A 14,693-nucleotide genomic window follows, 5' to 3' on the forward strand; every position below is an offset into this window, starting at 1 on the left:
AGCGTGTGTGGGCAGGTGCGGCTGTCCTTGGGACGCGGCTTTGTTCGCAAGTTGGCGGGCCTAATGGATGGCGGCCGCGCCCATCCGGTTCCGCCGCCGCCGCCGCCGCCGCCGCCGCCGCTGCCGAAGACCTGCGCTAGTCCAAGACAGCCGCCGGCACCACACACTCTACTCATCTCCCGATGTTCTGTTAACAAAGACTGCAATGGGCGGCGGCATGTGATTGCCTTATGTCCAGCAAGTCTTCCAATTACTGCGGCAACATATGTGCTAGGAAGTTCAAAATGGCTCTGAGCACTATGGGACTCAACTGCTGAGGTCATTAGTCCCCTAGAACTTAGAACTAGTTAAACCTAACTAACCTAAGGACATCACAAACATCCATGCCCGGGGCAGGATTCGAACCTGCGACCGTAGCGATCTTGCGGTTCCAGACTGCAGCGCCTTTAACCGCACGGCCACTTCGGCCGGCCACTAGGAAGTAATACAGATTATACATCGTCTTTTTCGACTACAATAACAGTTTTTTTTAAAACGTATAAATAAGAGTTTTATTACAATCAGAAATGACGATATACAAGTTGTACCAAGAGGAATCATTTTTTCTTATTTACTTATTTATTTACACGTCACGTTCCGTAGGACCAACTTGAGGAGCAAATCTCCAAGGTGATGGAACGTGTCAGTACATAAAATTACAACATAAAAGTAATGACAGATAAAAATAAAATGTTTATGAACCCAAAAAAAGTCAAGCCATAAGTTGCAGTAAACGAAGTCAACAACACAACATAAAAATCAGTTTCATTTTTCAAGGAATTGCTCAACAGAATAGAAGGAGTAACCCATGAGGAAACTCTTCAGTTTCAATGTGAAAGCGCGCCAATTACTGTTAAGGTTTCTGAATTCTTGTGGTAACTCATTGAAAATGGATGCAGCAGTATACTGCACACCTTTCTGCACAAGAGTTAAGGAAGTCCGATCCATATCCATATTCAGATTGGATTTCTGCCGAGTATTAACTGAGTGAAGGATGATTATTCTTGGGAATAAGTTGATTTATATTGAGAGGCCAATTTCAAAATACCTAGACTAGTGAATAGGGGTCGACAAAAGGTTCGCGAACTTACACCACTTATTGCCTGAACCGCCCGTTTCTGAGCCAAAAATATTCTTTTAGGATGGGAATAGTTACGCCAAAATACAATACAATAAATACAATACGACATAAGCGAATGAAAATAAGCAAAGTAGCCTAATTTTCGTGTCGAATGATCACTTACTTCAGATACCGTTCGAATAATAAAAATGGCAGCATTACGTCTTTGAACAAGATCCTGAGTGTGGGCTTTCCACGACAGTTTACTGTCTATCTAAACTACTTATTAACTTGATAATTTGTATGCAGCATTGCCGTAAATAATAACCTGGACGACTGTGGTAGTCGACTGTCGCTGACTTTTCTAAACAAATATACTTTTCGAAACGATAAACATATTTATCAGGTTACCTTCGTTTAGGTAAGTGGGTGCACTCTGCAACTGTGATGTAATGTATCAATTATAGCCGGCCGCTGTGGTCGAACGGCTCTAGGCGCTTCAGTACGGAACCACGCGGCTGCTACGGTCTCAGGTTCGAATCTTGCTTCGGGCATGGATGTGTGTGATGTCCTTAGGTTACTTGAGAGTAAGTAGCTTTAAGTCTAGGGGACTGATGACCTCAGATGTTAAGTCCCATAGTTCTTAGAGAGACATTTTATAAATTATAGAATGCAGCAATCAGTCGTCCTTTTTTTTATTTTTGCAGGTTTTACTTGGCAAATTCAGATTTCGGCTAGTGCCTAGCCATTATCAATGCAGTATTTTCTAGTCTCGATGCATGTCAGTTCCCTGTTGTTCCGGCGTCAGTCACTGTATTCCATGAACTGTGACTGACGCCCGAACAACAAGGAACTGACATACACCGGGACTAGAAAATAGTCCATTGATTATGGCTAGGCACTAGCCGAAATCTGGATCTGCCAAATAAAACCTGCAAAGAAAGAGAATGACTGATTGCTGCGCTCTATGATTTATGAACATACGAGGGGCGTTCAGAAAGTAAGCTCCGATCGGTCGCGAAATGGAAACGACTATGAAAATCCGATAAAGCTTTGCACAGATGTGTTGGGTAGTGTCTCTAGTATAACCCCAGTTAGCGTCACGTCGCTCTTCTCATTTCTGAGCTCGCAGTGAGTGCGTAAAGATGTCTAGAAAATAGTGTCTGCCGCCAAGTACGAGGGCCTGGTGAGAAATTTCGCCTGAAGCTATGCAGCTAACATTACATAACTGTCGTGCTGTTTCTTCTTCAAGACAATTCTCAGCCGCATTCTGCAGGGGCAATGAAGATGCTCCTGCATCGTTTTCAGATTGAAATGTGAGATTACCCACAATACAGTCCGCAATTGTCTCCCCCTGAGTTTCATCTCTGGTCACATGAACCGCTGTCTTTGAAGACAACATTTTGACACAGACAACGAGGTGTAGGCCAGCGTGGAGAATTGGCGGAAAGCACTGGCGGCTGCCTTCTATGATGAGGCTATTGAAAAGTCGGTACAACGCTATGACAAAAGTCTAAGTCAGAACGGCGACTACGTAGAGAAGTAGCTGAAAGGTGTAGCTAATTGTTACAAGTAAAACATTTCTGATGTTCACTGTGGTTTCAATTTGGCAATCAATCGGAGCTTACTTTCTGAACAGGCCTCGTATTTGTCACTGTCGCCTTGAATGGTGATTTACGTATAGCTACTACGGCCTAACGTGTTTACTGTAACTGAAAATATGAGTTAAAGTTGTAGGTTATGTGGCCCTACTGACAGTCCCTGATCTCTGCCCGTCGTACAAGCCGGAACAAACACTCAGAAGGCAGAACATGTTTTTGGACACGTGGAAATGTATATACAAACATGTATCATAAACTCATCATTATTATTGCACACCGTTCGGTTAATTTTTAAAGATGTTTCCTCTTCATTCCCACGACTACCCCATCCCAACGACTACACTTACTCCGAATACTGTCATTATTTAAAACTAAAAAAGAGCGAAAGTTTTGCACGGATCCTGTCGTCAATATTTAGGTACATTCCTCCTGGGACACCCTGTATAACCTACATTATTTGTATAATAGCAGCTGTGAAAAAGGGGCCTAAAACAAAACCAAAACAACAATTATACCTTAGGAAACGTAGATACTTGTGGCTGTTTAGCGTTCCATCAATAAAATGGGAACCAATGATGCGATTCGTGAAAAACCATCTCCACACACTGACTGATCAGGGTCATTGCCTTTACATTTTTCTTAGTCGGCGTTAACATTCAACTGAGTAGTAATGCATACGAAGCAGATTGATCTGTTCGTGGTATTTAATCGCTGATTTATCCGTGAACGATCTATTGCATTGAAACTCCGCATCGACTTTCAGTTTTCTTAGTCATCATTCTAAGAACTGTAAGAGAGTTTGAAAGTCATTGTCACGTAGGAGTTTATGGAGATAAGTGTGAAAAGGATTAAAAGCGTTCGAACACTAGAACACTCCCTTGATCCCACTGGTTCATTCAAGCTACCTCGCAGAGACGTGTAAATTGTATGTTACTGCGGTTAAAATTTTATTTGCATTTCTCACTTCAGTCTTTATTCTATACCGATGGCGTGTTTTATTCTTCACAGTTCTCTATCTTGAGTTTTTCAAATAAAGTTTCGAGTGACACATCATGGGGGCACGATAAGGATACCTGTCAACATACAACCGCAACGCTGCTGAAAGGCTTTCGCGACAGCCGCCATAAACGGACACCACACTGTCGTATACAGTGTGAAAGTCTAAATAGCTCACGGCTACAGCCGCTCAGCACTGACTGACGGGTTTCAAGTGCCCTGGAAAGCACACGAACCGCACTTCAATTGAGCGTTGGGTTACATTCGGTGCAAACATGTGCGAGAACGATTCTTTTGATATCAGTCTGTTTGTTCGCTGTGCTGTTCTCTAGTTATCATTTGATCAACTTCCATACGTGTTATGTCGTTAAAATTCTCTTCGAAAGTTCTTTTCAATGCCACACAAAAGGTGTATAATTCCATTAAAAAAAAAAAAAAGAAAAGAAAAAATATGAAAAAAAAGACAAAGTGTGTATCATGATTCACCGGGTATAAGCATTAAAAATTGCGTACGTTAGAAAATTTTCGCATTTGCTCCTGTAATTTAGCGAAACTGCGTCTAGATATACGAGTATTTAATCGTTTCGGATATATCGCGGCTACCTCCGTCGGAGGTTCGAGTGCTTGGCGTAAGTTACTTTAAGTTAGATTAAGTAGAGTGTAAGCTTAGGGACTGTAGATCTCAGCAGTTTGGTCCCATAGGATCTTACCAAAAATTTCGAAAATATTCCGGATATACAAGAGGCGGACAAAAATATGTAAACACGACGAGAAATGTGTGCTTCAGCACAAATGCAGATGTTAGCCACGCTTGCAGGTTGTACTGTTATATTAGACCACGAACGGTTCCTGTGAAACATGCTCAAAAGGTTGTGTCAATCGTGGTCAGAACAGTGTTCCGTGTAGTTGTGAGTGCATAATGTCGGAGTTCTGTGGATTCGAAAGTAGGCAAATTTTTGGTGCCCGTATGGTAAGTACTTCCGTAACCCAGGTAGCTGAAGTTTCTGGTGTTTCAGGCGGCACCATATTGAAGATTATACACCGCATGCAGGGAAAGCGGAGAAACGTCATCCGCTAAGTCACAACTGGACGAAAGTGTGTTGAATAATCGTGACGGACCGTCAGTGAACAGGACTGACGAAAAATAACAGGGCAATAGCAGCAAAAGCTACTGTAGAACCGAATGTCGCACTCGCGGATCCTGTCAACACCAAAACAACACAGAGTTCCATAAGCTGCGAACTGTAGGGCGACCTGGGATTTCAAATCCATTTATCTTTGATGCACATGCCCGTAACAGTAAATCTTAGTGCCGAAGCCATATAACCTGGAAGAAAGTCATTTGATCCCATGAGTCTTATTTCGCACTGTTTCTAACTTGTGGCTGCGTTTAAGTTCCCAGAGTGAGACATTGCGGGGGTTCGGTGGTGATTTTGGCAACCATATTGTCGTTTCACATGGACCCCATGGGTATTCTGCAAGCTCATACTGACAAGGATTATGTGAACATTTTCGTTCATCAGGGCCATCCCATGGTACAATGTTTGTTCCCCAAGTGATGATGGTGTGTTCAAGGGCGACAGGTCTCCTGTGTACATAGCTCGCATCATTCAGAACTTGTTTTGTGAGCACGAGGATGAATTATTGCATCTCCGCCGGCCACTACAGTCACCAGATGTCAATATCATTGAGCCTTTGTGGTCTACTTTGGAGAGCAGGGTGCATGATCGCTATCCATCTCCCTCACCGTTACCGAGCGAGGAGGCGCAGTGGTTACGCACTGGACTCGCATTTGCGAGGAGGACGGTTCAATACCTTGACCGCCCTTTCAGATTTAGGTTTTCCGTGATTTCTCTAAATTTTTTCCATGCAAATGGCTTGGTTCCTTTGAAAGAGCACGGCCGATTTTCTTCCCCATTCTTGACACCATTAGAGTTTATGCTCCGTCTCTAATGACGAAGATATCGACGGAATGTTAAATCCACTTTTCCTTCCTTTTTTTCCCTTCATCATTACCTGAACTTGCCACTACTCTGCAGGAAGAATGGTATAAGATTCCACTGAAAACCATACTGGACCTGTATTTATCCATTCCGAGCCGACTAGAAGCCGTTCTGAATGCCAAGGGTTTTCCTACACCATATTAGACATTGTTATATTTTATGCTTCTGGTGTTTCTACATTTTCGTCCACTCCTTGTATTATGGATAACCTATCTAAGCTGCCTCATTCTGCGCATATTTCACTGAAGATGGGTGTGTAATGCGAAGTTAGGACAAAAATTACAAAAAAAAAAAAAAAAAAAAAAAACAGATCTTCCATGGGAAAGTGAAAAGACCAGGAATAAAAGGCGATACTTTACATGAATTTCGAGAGAAAAATTTATTTTCCTCGTTCACTCAATCTTCTAGAAGTTAACTAGTTAGATAATGAATTTAGCAACGATCAGATAGAACTAAAATCTACATGGTCAGGCTGAAAAGTAATGCCTCCGATTTTTTATGTGAAAACTGTTAAATCTTTTTAAATTAAGCACATTTTATTAACAATCTACATCTTTACGCTTCGAGTCAACATATTTCCAGTCCTCTGCATGTACAGGACTCCAAATTGTAGCGGGTAACATGGCGGTGTGTGACGTAACTGTGGTGTCACCGCCAGACACCACACTTGCTAGGTGGTAGCCTTTAAATCGGCCGCGGTCCGTGAGTATACGGCGGACCCGCGTGTCGCCACTGTCAGTGTTAGCAGACCGAGCGCCACCACACGGCAGGTCTAGAGAGACGTCCTGGCACTCGCCCCAGTTGTACAGCCGACTTTGCAAGGAACGGTTCACTGACAAATACGCTCTCATTTACCGAGACGATAGTTAGCATAGCCTTCAGCTACATTTGCTACAACCTAGCAAGGCGCAGTATTCAATTGATATTGAGATTCTATTAATGTATCATCAAGAGCGATGTTCTACAAATGTGGATTAAAGTTAAGTATTCCAGAAGCTTCGTACTTTCCTTTATGGCATTCATTACGTATCCTGTTTCAGACCTCACGCCAGCCTGCGTGAGTTTAAGCGCGTGCCTTTCGGCTTCCTCTCATTTTGTCTAGGCTGTCTTGTGTAGACACAACATATTTTGCGACGAGTAAAAAACAGGGTCTTGTTCTTTATACTTGCTTAGATTACTTGTGCCATGGCTTCGCCACAATCTCCAGATGTACTGTCCGAATTTTATCGCTTGCAGAATCAGCAGACGCAGGCGTTATTGGATGCCCTTGGACAGCTCGTCCAGGGTCAACGTGCAATGCAAACCGATGCGGCAGCCGCCGCTCCACCGCTACCGCAGCCACAACACGCAGTTGCACCACCTTTTCGTCAATTCGATGCGGCGATGGAAAGCTGGACGGAGTGGTCACGCCAATTTGGATTCCATCTCGCCGCCTACAGAATTCAAGGTAACGAGCGGCAGCCTCACTTATTGGCGTGTGTAGGGGTCCAGACGTACCGTGTGATAGTGAAATTGTTTCCCCGACGCGACGTAGCAACTCTGTCCTACGAAGAAATTTTGTCTGCATTAGATGCATATTTCAAGGAATCAGTCAATGTAGTTGCAAAAAGGTATACGTTCTTTCGTACAAAATGTACAGCTGGTCAAACTAATCGGGAGTGGGTCGCAACCTTGCAAGGCCTTACTAGGGATTGTGCTTTTGAGTGTGAATGTGGCCTCCCTTATTCAGATACTATGGTGCGTGATGCAATTGCACAGAATGTTTCTGATGTTCGTATAAGAGAACAGATTTTGAAACTAGTCAATCCCTCCCTTCAACAAGTGATGGACATATTGGATAGGCAAGACACACTTGACTTTGCTCAGGAATCGTTTGAAACTTCGCCGGCTGTGTGTCACGTTAACCGGCCCGCCGGGCGAGCTGCACGGAACAGTAAACAGCCCTCGCGCTCTTCCGCGCAGCTGCCGCGAAGCTCTCAACCACGTGTCCCGCGGCAGCAAGCAAATGCAGTGCTAAAATCATGCCCGCGGTGTGCAACCAGACATTTGCGTGAAAATTGCCCGTCACGCCAAGCTATTTGCTTTTTCTGTAATAAAAAAGGACATGTTCAGAGTGTTTGCCAGAAAAAGCTCAGAACGGACACTAAAAACCATTCCAGGCCCTTTGCTTCGCGCCGGAATCGAACCAAGAATACTCAGGCTCGTGAACCTTCACCCATGGACATTCATGTAGTTAATTCCACTCCGCCCAGTGCCACTCTCTCTAAAAGTGACTGTGTGCGTCCCACAAAAAGTGTGCGTCGACGTCGCCGGAAATCACGTCAATTAGCAAGTGATTCTGTACCAGTGTCTGTTCAAATTGCACGAGACAGTCGCTCTTGTCGTCAACAGGACAATAAACTTTTTGTAGATTTGGACATTCATGGCAACGTGATCCCATTCCAGCTCGATACCGAAGCTGCAGTTTCATTGATCAATAAAGACACGTACAAACAACTGGGCACACCTCCGTTGCGTGCCGCAAATGTTACGTTAAATAGTTATTCAGGTCAGAATATCCCTGTGTTAGGACAGTGCAGCCTTCTTGCAACATACAAGGGACAAACAAAACTTGTGTCTTTTTACGTCCTTTGTTCTTCTTCTGCAGTGAACTTGTTTGGTTTAGATTTATTTCAGTTGTTTAACTTGTCTATAGTAAATCAGGTCCTATCAGTGAACCAGACTGTGCCTTCAGCCAGTGTTTCTTGTCTATGTGAAGAATTTGCAGACATTTTTGCGCCGGGCCTTGGTTTCGCTAAGAACTATAAAGCACATTTGGAACTGAAAGTAAACGCGCAACCGAAATTTTTCAGAGCGTGCAATGTTCCCCACACATTGCGTGATGAGGTCGCAAGAACATTACACGATTTGGAATCACAAGGTGTGATTGAACGTGTGCAGGCTTCTCTCTGGGCATCACCCTTAGTAATTTTGCCGAAACCTTCCGGAAGACTAAGACTTTGTGTGGACTTCAAAGCTACAGTGAATCCACAACTAGTGATTGCAACTTTTCCTTTACCCCGCCCGGAAGTTCTTTTTGACAAACTGTGCCCGGGTAAATACTTTTCGAAGTTGGACCTAGCAGATGCGTACTTGAAAATACCAGTGGACGACGAATCCCAGCGCGTCTTGGTGGTTAACACGCATCTTGGTTTGTACCGATTCAAAAGACTGCCATTCGGGTGTGCATCCGCCCCTGCATTGTTTCAGCAATATCTGCAAACTGTTTATGCGTCGGTCCCTACTGCAGCAAACTATCTGGACGATATTGTGATCTCCGGAAAGACGGAAGAAGAACATATAGCCAATCTCAGAACATTATTTCAGGTCTTGCGACAAAATGGTCTTCGCTTGCGGAAGGACAAATGTGTGTTTCTTGCTCGTGACTTACCATATTTGGGACATGTAATCAATGCACAAGGCATCCATCCGAGTCCAGAGCACCTCCGTGCCATACAGGACTTGCCTTCGCCGCAGAATTTGAAGCGGCTACAGAGTGTTTTGGGTAAAATTAACTATTATCATCGCTATGTTCCCCATGCCTCTTCCATTTCAGCTCCGCTTCATCGCTTACGCCGTAAAGGTGCTCCGATTGTCTGGACGACGGAATGCGAACGCGCCTTTCGCCAGTTGAAATCGGCGTTGCTTTCCAATACTTGCCTTACGCCATTCGATCCCCAGAAACCCCTTTTGTTGATGGTGGATGCATCGGATTTCGGGATCGGTGTTGTGCTTGCGCACAAAGATGGCTCGCATGATCGCCCTATTGCCTTTGCGTCCAAATTGCTCTCGTCTGTGCAAAGAAATTATTCACAGATAGAGAAAGAAGCTTTGGCTCTCGTATTTGGTGTTACAAAGTTTCATGATTTCTTGTATGGTCGTCACTTTACCATCATCACAGACCACAAACCTTTGACGTCTCTTTTTCATCCGAACAAGCCTGTACCTCCACGTACAGCGCAGAAATTCATTTGCTGGTCTATTTTCCTCTCGCAGTACCGCTACGATATCTTGTATCGGTCCACTGCTAAGCACGGAAACGCCGATGCGTTGTCCCGTTTGCCTGTTGCTGAGGATAGAGCATTCGATTCTTCCGAACTTGCTTGCATGTTCATTGATGCGGAAACCGATGACGTGGTCGAATCGTTTCCGATTGATTTTCGTCGTGTAGCTACAGCCACAGCTGCTGACCCTGTCCTTGCTACCGTTTTGCGTTTTGTTGCCACGCAATGGCCCTTGTCAAAGTCACGGATCGAGGATCCGTTGGTTCGCCGATTTTTTGCTCACGTGGTGTTTTGCTGTTGCGTTCTGATAATGATCAGTCCCGGGTCGTGGTACCACGTTCGTTACAGTCCCCTGTCTTGCGGCTTCTCCACCAAGGTCATTGGGGTATAGTGCGAACGAAACAACTTGCTCGTCAGCACTGTACTTGGTTCGGAATCGATGCTGCGATTACGAATATGTGCTCTTCTTGCATGGCGTGTGCCGAACAACAGTCCGCACCGCCACGGCAATTCTTTGCATGGCCAAAAGCCGCTTCCCCTTGGCAACGCTTACACATAGATTTTGCTGGTCCGTTCTGGAATGCTCGATGGTTGGTTGTGGTCGATTCTTTCAGTAATTTTCCTTTTGTTGCCGGATGTCTTCCACGACGTCATCTGCCACCATCCAAGCGTTATCCGCTATCTTTTGCATTGAAGGTCTTCCACAGACTATTGTTTCTGACAATGCCCACAATTCATGTCCGCAGAATTTCAGTCATTCTGCAAGGCCAATAGTATTCAACATCTGACATCCGCGCCATTTTCGCCTCAGTCAAACGGTGCCGCTGAACAATTGGTCCAGAATTTCAAGTCGCAGATGTTGAAGTTGAAAGAGTCTCATTCTCGGGAGGACGCATTATTGCTCTTTTTGTCCATGTATCGCTCTCAGCCCCGAGATGGTCGCTCGCCGGCTGAGTTGCTCCACAGTCGTCCTCATCGAACCTTGATGTCTTTGCTACATCCGCCGCATCAGGTTCCTGTGCAGCGGCAGCCACCTGCTTTTGTTCCAGGCGACGTTGTATACTATCGCAACTATCGAGGTTCACGGCGTTGGCTCGCAGGGCGCATTCTTCGCTGCCTCGGCCGCGCTATGTATCTGGTTTTGGGGGCCTCTGGTGAGGTGCGTCGGCATCTCAATCAGCTGCGCCTCTGTCGTCGCACGGGTTCTGCCGCTCCCCGTCTGCTTTCAGCGACGGTGCCTTCCGGGCGGCGCCCTGTGGACCCATCTACTGGCTCGCCTCATCCCCAGGTGTTACCGACGCTGCCTTCCATTTTACCCCATGGCCACGCGCCGCCGCCGCCTGTTCTCCCGCCGGCGACGCCCGCAGTGGACGCTTCGCTGCAGCTGCCTAGCGCCTCCCTGGTCAGGCGCCGCCGATCGCTTCCCGTGACCAGCTGTCCTCCGACATGGAACTCTTGCCCGCTCCGGACCAGTTGTCGTCTTCGACCGTCGGGTGCCCCGACGCGATGGAGGTCGACCCTACGGCCCCTCCTGTCTCTTTACGTGCGCATACACCGCATGTTGGCGTGCACCCTGGACTAGGTTTTCAGGAGTTTCCTAGCTCCCCTCGGACCGAATGGCAGGGTGCGGGTGGCACAGCCTCGCCTGTTGTTAGGCTCCCCACCTCGTCGCATACGTCAACATGGGGTCCTCCCCACGGCGGGCGGAAGCCTTATAACACCACCGTTCGCCGATTTGCGGGGGAGGAATGTGGTGTCACCGCCAGACACCACACTTGCTAGTTGGTAGCCTTTCAATCGGCCGCGGTCCGTTAGTATACGGCGGACCCGCGTGTCGCCACTGTCAGTGATAGCAGACCGAGCGCCACCACACGGCAGGTCTAGAGAGACGTCCTGGCACTCGGCCCAGTTGTACAACCGACTTTGCAAGGAACGGTTCACTGACAAATACGCTCTCATTTGCCGAGACGATAGTTAGCATAGCCTTCAGCTACATTTGCTACGATTTAGCAAGGCGCCGTATTCAATTGATATTGAGATTCTATTAATGTATCATCAAGAGCAATGTTCTACAAATGTGGATTAAAGTTAAGTATTCCAGAAGCTACGTACTTTTCTTTATAGCATTCATTACGTATCCTGTCACGCCCGGGTTCCCGGGTTCGATTCCCGGCGGGGTCAGGGATTTTCTCTGCCTCGTGATGGCTGGGTGTTGTGTGCTGTCCTTAGGTTAGTTAGGTTTAAGTAGTTCTAAGTTCTAGGGGACTGATGACCATAGATGTTAAGTCCCATAGTGCTCAGAGCCATTTGAACCATTTTTGAACGTATCCTGTTTCAGACCTCACGCCAGCCTGCGTGAGTTTAAGCGCGTGCCTTTCGGCTTCCTCTCATTGTGTCTAGGCTGTCTTGCCTAGACACAACAGTAACTATGTCGGTGCGTGGTGGTGGCTAGTGTTTAACGTCCCGTCGACAACGAGGTCATTAGAGACGGAGCGCAAGCTCGGGTTAGGGAAGTATTGGGAAGGAAATCGGCCGTGCCCTTTCAAAGGAACCATCCCGGCATTTGCCTGAAACGATTTAGGGAAAACCTAAATCAGGATGGCCGGAGACGGGATTGAACCGTCGTCCTCCCGAATGCGAGTCCAGTGTGCTAACCACTGCGCTACCTCGCTCGGTGTGTCGGTGCGTGACAGTGATCGTGCTGTCATCGAGTTTCGAATTCGAAGAGTTCGTCCACACATGGAGCACCTTCTCCTTCTCCTTGACAGTTCCAGGCCACACATGAGCTCGGCGACCTCTGTAACAAAAAAATTGCTCTGAGCACTATGGACTTAACTGCTGAGGTCATCAGTCCCATAGACCTTAGAACTAGTTAAACCTAACTAACCTAAGGACATCACACACATCCATGCCCGAGGCAGGATTCGAACCTGCGACCGTAGCGGCAGCGCGGTTTCAGACTGTAGCGCCTAGAACCGCTTTTTTTTTCATTTTGTTCGTAATTGATGGTTGTGTTTGGTCGTCGCGGTCGTCGCAAGACATCCTGTTCAAGTTCGGTGGTTGATCCTTCCACTCAGTTTTTTTATTACAGAAGCCAACCGGCTCTCTGACCGAACACGCTGAGCTACCGTGCCGGCCCGCTCGGCCACTCTGGCCGGCCCTCTGTAACAATCCGACGCCTTGTGTTCTCTGTCATCCATTATCCTCCATACGGTGCCAACTTGGTCCCATCCGATTTACAGTTTTGTCGGCCATATTTGCACCATACGCGAAATTGAGATGATCCTTTATACAGCCGATTCATTTCTATGAAGTACTTCAACTGCAGTAAAATCTCAAACCTACTGAGCCTATCAATACACGGTTGCGCAAAATAACTGTGCGTCATACAATGTAAACTTTCACGGCCGGTATTGTCTTCACTTAAAACTTCCGGGCTGATAAGCCGTGGTCGAAGTATAAAACTGTCTCCTAACGTTTCGTCTCCGACTGCGGGAGACATCCTCGGAGGTAAAGCTGCCGCTTTACCTCCGAGGATGTCTCCCGCAGTCGGAGACGAAACGTTAGGAGACAGTTTTATACTTCGACCACGGCCTATCAGCCCGGAAGTTTTAAGTGTGCGTCATTGTTTCTGTAGTTTGCCTCATAGGCTCTATTATGTAGGTAACAATGTGTTCAATAAACTAAACCAGTAGCTCTACGTTTTGGGGAAAATCTCTGAGAAATGAATGAATGTAGGAATACCTCTATATGAGCCACTTCATAATGTTCTGCTAAACTTTACCTTCATTTTACACGTTTATAGCGCCTCAAGCTTTCGGTGCATTTAATAAATTAGGCTGGGCGAAAGAGTCTGCTGCTGAGGGGTCCATAACAAAAACAAATTCATACGCTTTCTGAATTCATGTTTGTTTTGTATCTGCTTTATATGCGTATATGTCGATTTACGAAGTATCTGTGTTTCGTCAACGCTCTTCACTCTTGATTATAATGTTTTAATTTGCAATGATACCCTATTTCCCATTCCTTGCCTCTTAGAATGTGAGAAGGGGTGAATGCGTCTGGACACAGTGTGTTCATAGTACCTGGTGACGGGAAACTACTTGTCTGCTACTGTGGCAGTTTAACCAACTTTTGTGTAAGCTTAGAGAGAGGCAAAGAGGTTTCGTTGCTTCTAGTCGAAGCGCTCATATGCTTTAGTTGGCAGGGTGCGGAAAGGATTTTCTCTGACGACTTCCGCTGCTTGTGGGGACCCCAATTTGACTATGGTGCCGTTTACTCGTTCCTGAGATTCTGAAGAGAGAGGAGCTTGTTTGCAGTAGTGAGTATAGTAACGGAGTTTGGGTTAAGTTTCAGCTTACATGATGTCTCAACCTTTCCCTTTTTCAGCTTCAGTCTTTAATAATAGTGCAGAATATTTCATTCAGAATAGGAAGTGATACAGTTTTCGTAATAGTTCAGTTTTGCTGGTAGTTCCTTTATTTAACCAGAATTTAGGAATGTGGGAGCGTCGTGTGCTAGCTATGCTTGATTTCAGTTAATATTAGTGATTCACAGTGTGGATGTGCGTGTGCTTACATTTTTTATATTAGTTATTCTTCTTTTTCATTAGTTTAATCTGTATTCAGTAATTTCTATCCATTAGGACATGTGCCTTCGTTTGTTCAGCTCCACGTGTTGGTCGTTGATTTGGAGAGCCCTCAGTTCCCGATATCTGTTTCATCTTGCAATTATACCGAGGCAATTTAGTTATGTGGGTAATTCCCACCACGGAATAACTGACTTTTCTGGATTTTTATATTTGTTTCGTGTGCTGCCTTTGTGTGGCTTGGGTCACGTTCTAAAAAATAAAAAAAAGAAGAGAACGAGGTTTCATCTCGTATTTGCATTACAGGTCGTAGTTCTTGGTCAGTTCTATGACTTGAGTTTTCCGTGTTATTCGTTTAGGCCC

Source organism: Schistocerca nitens, chromosome 3 (assembly GCF_023898315.1).
Source record: "Schistocerca nitens isolate TAMUIC-IGC-003100 chromosome 3, iqSchNite1.1, whole genome shotgun sequence".
Lineage (NCBI taxonomy): Eukaryota > Metazoa > Arthropoda > Insecta > Orthoptera > Acrididae > Schistocerca > Schistocerca nitens.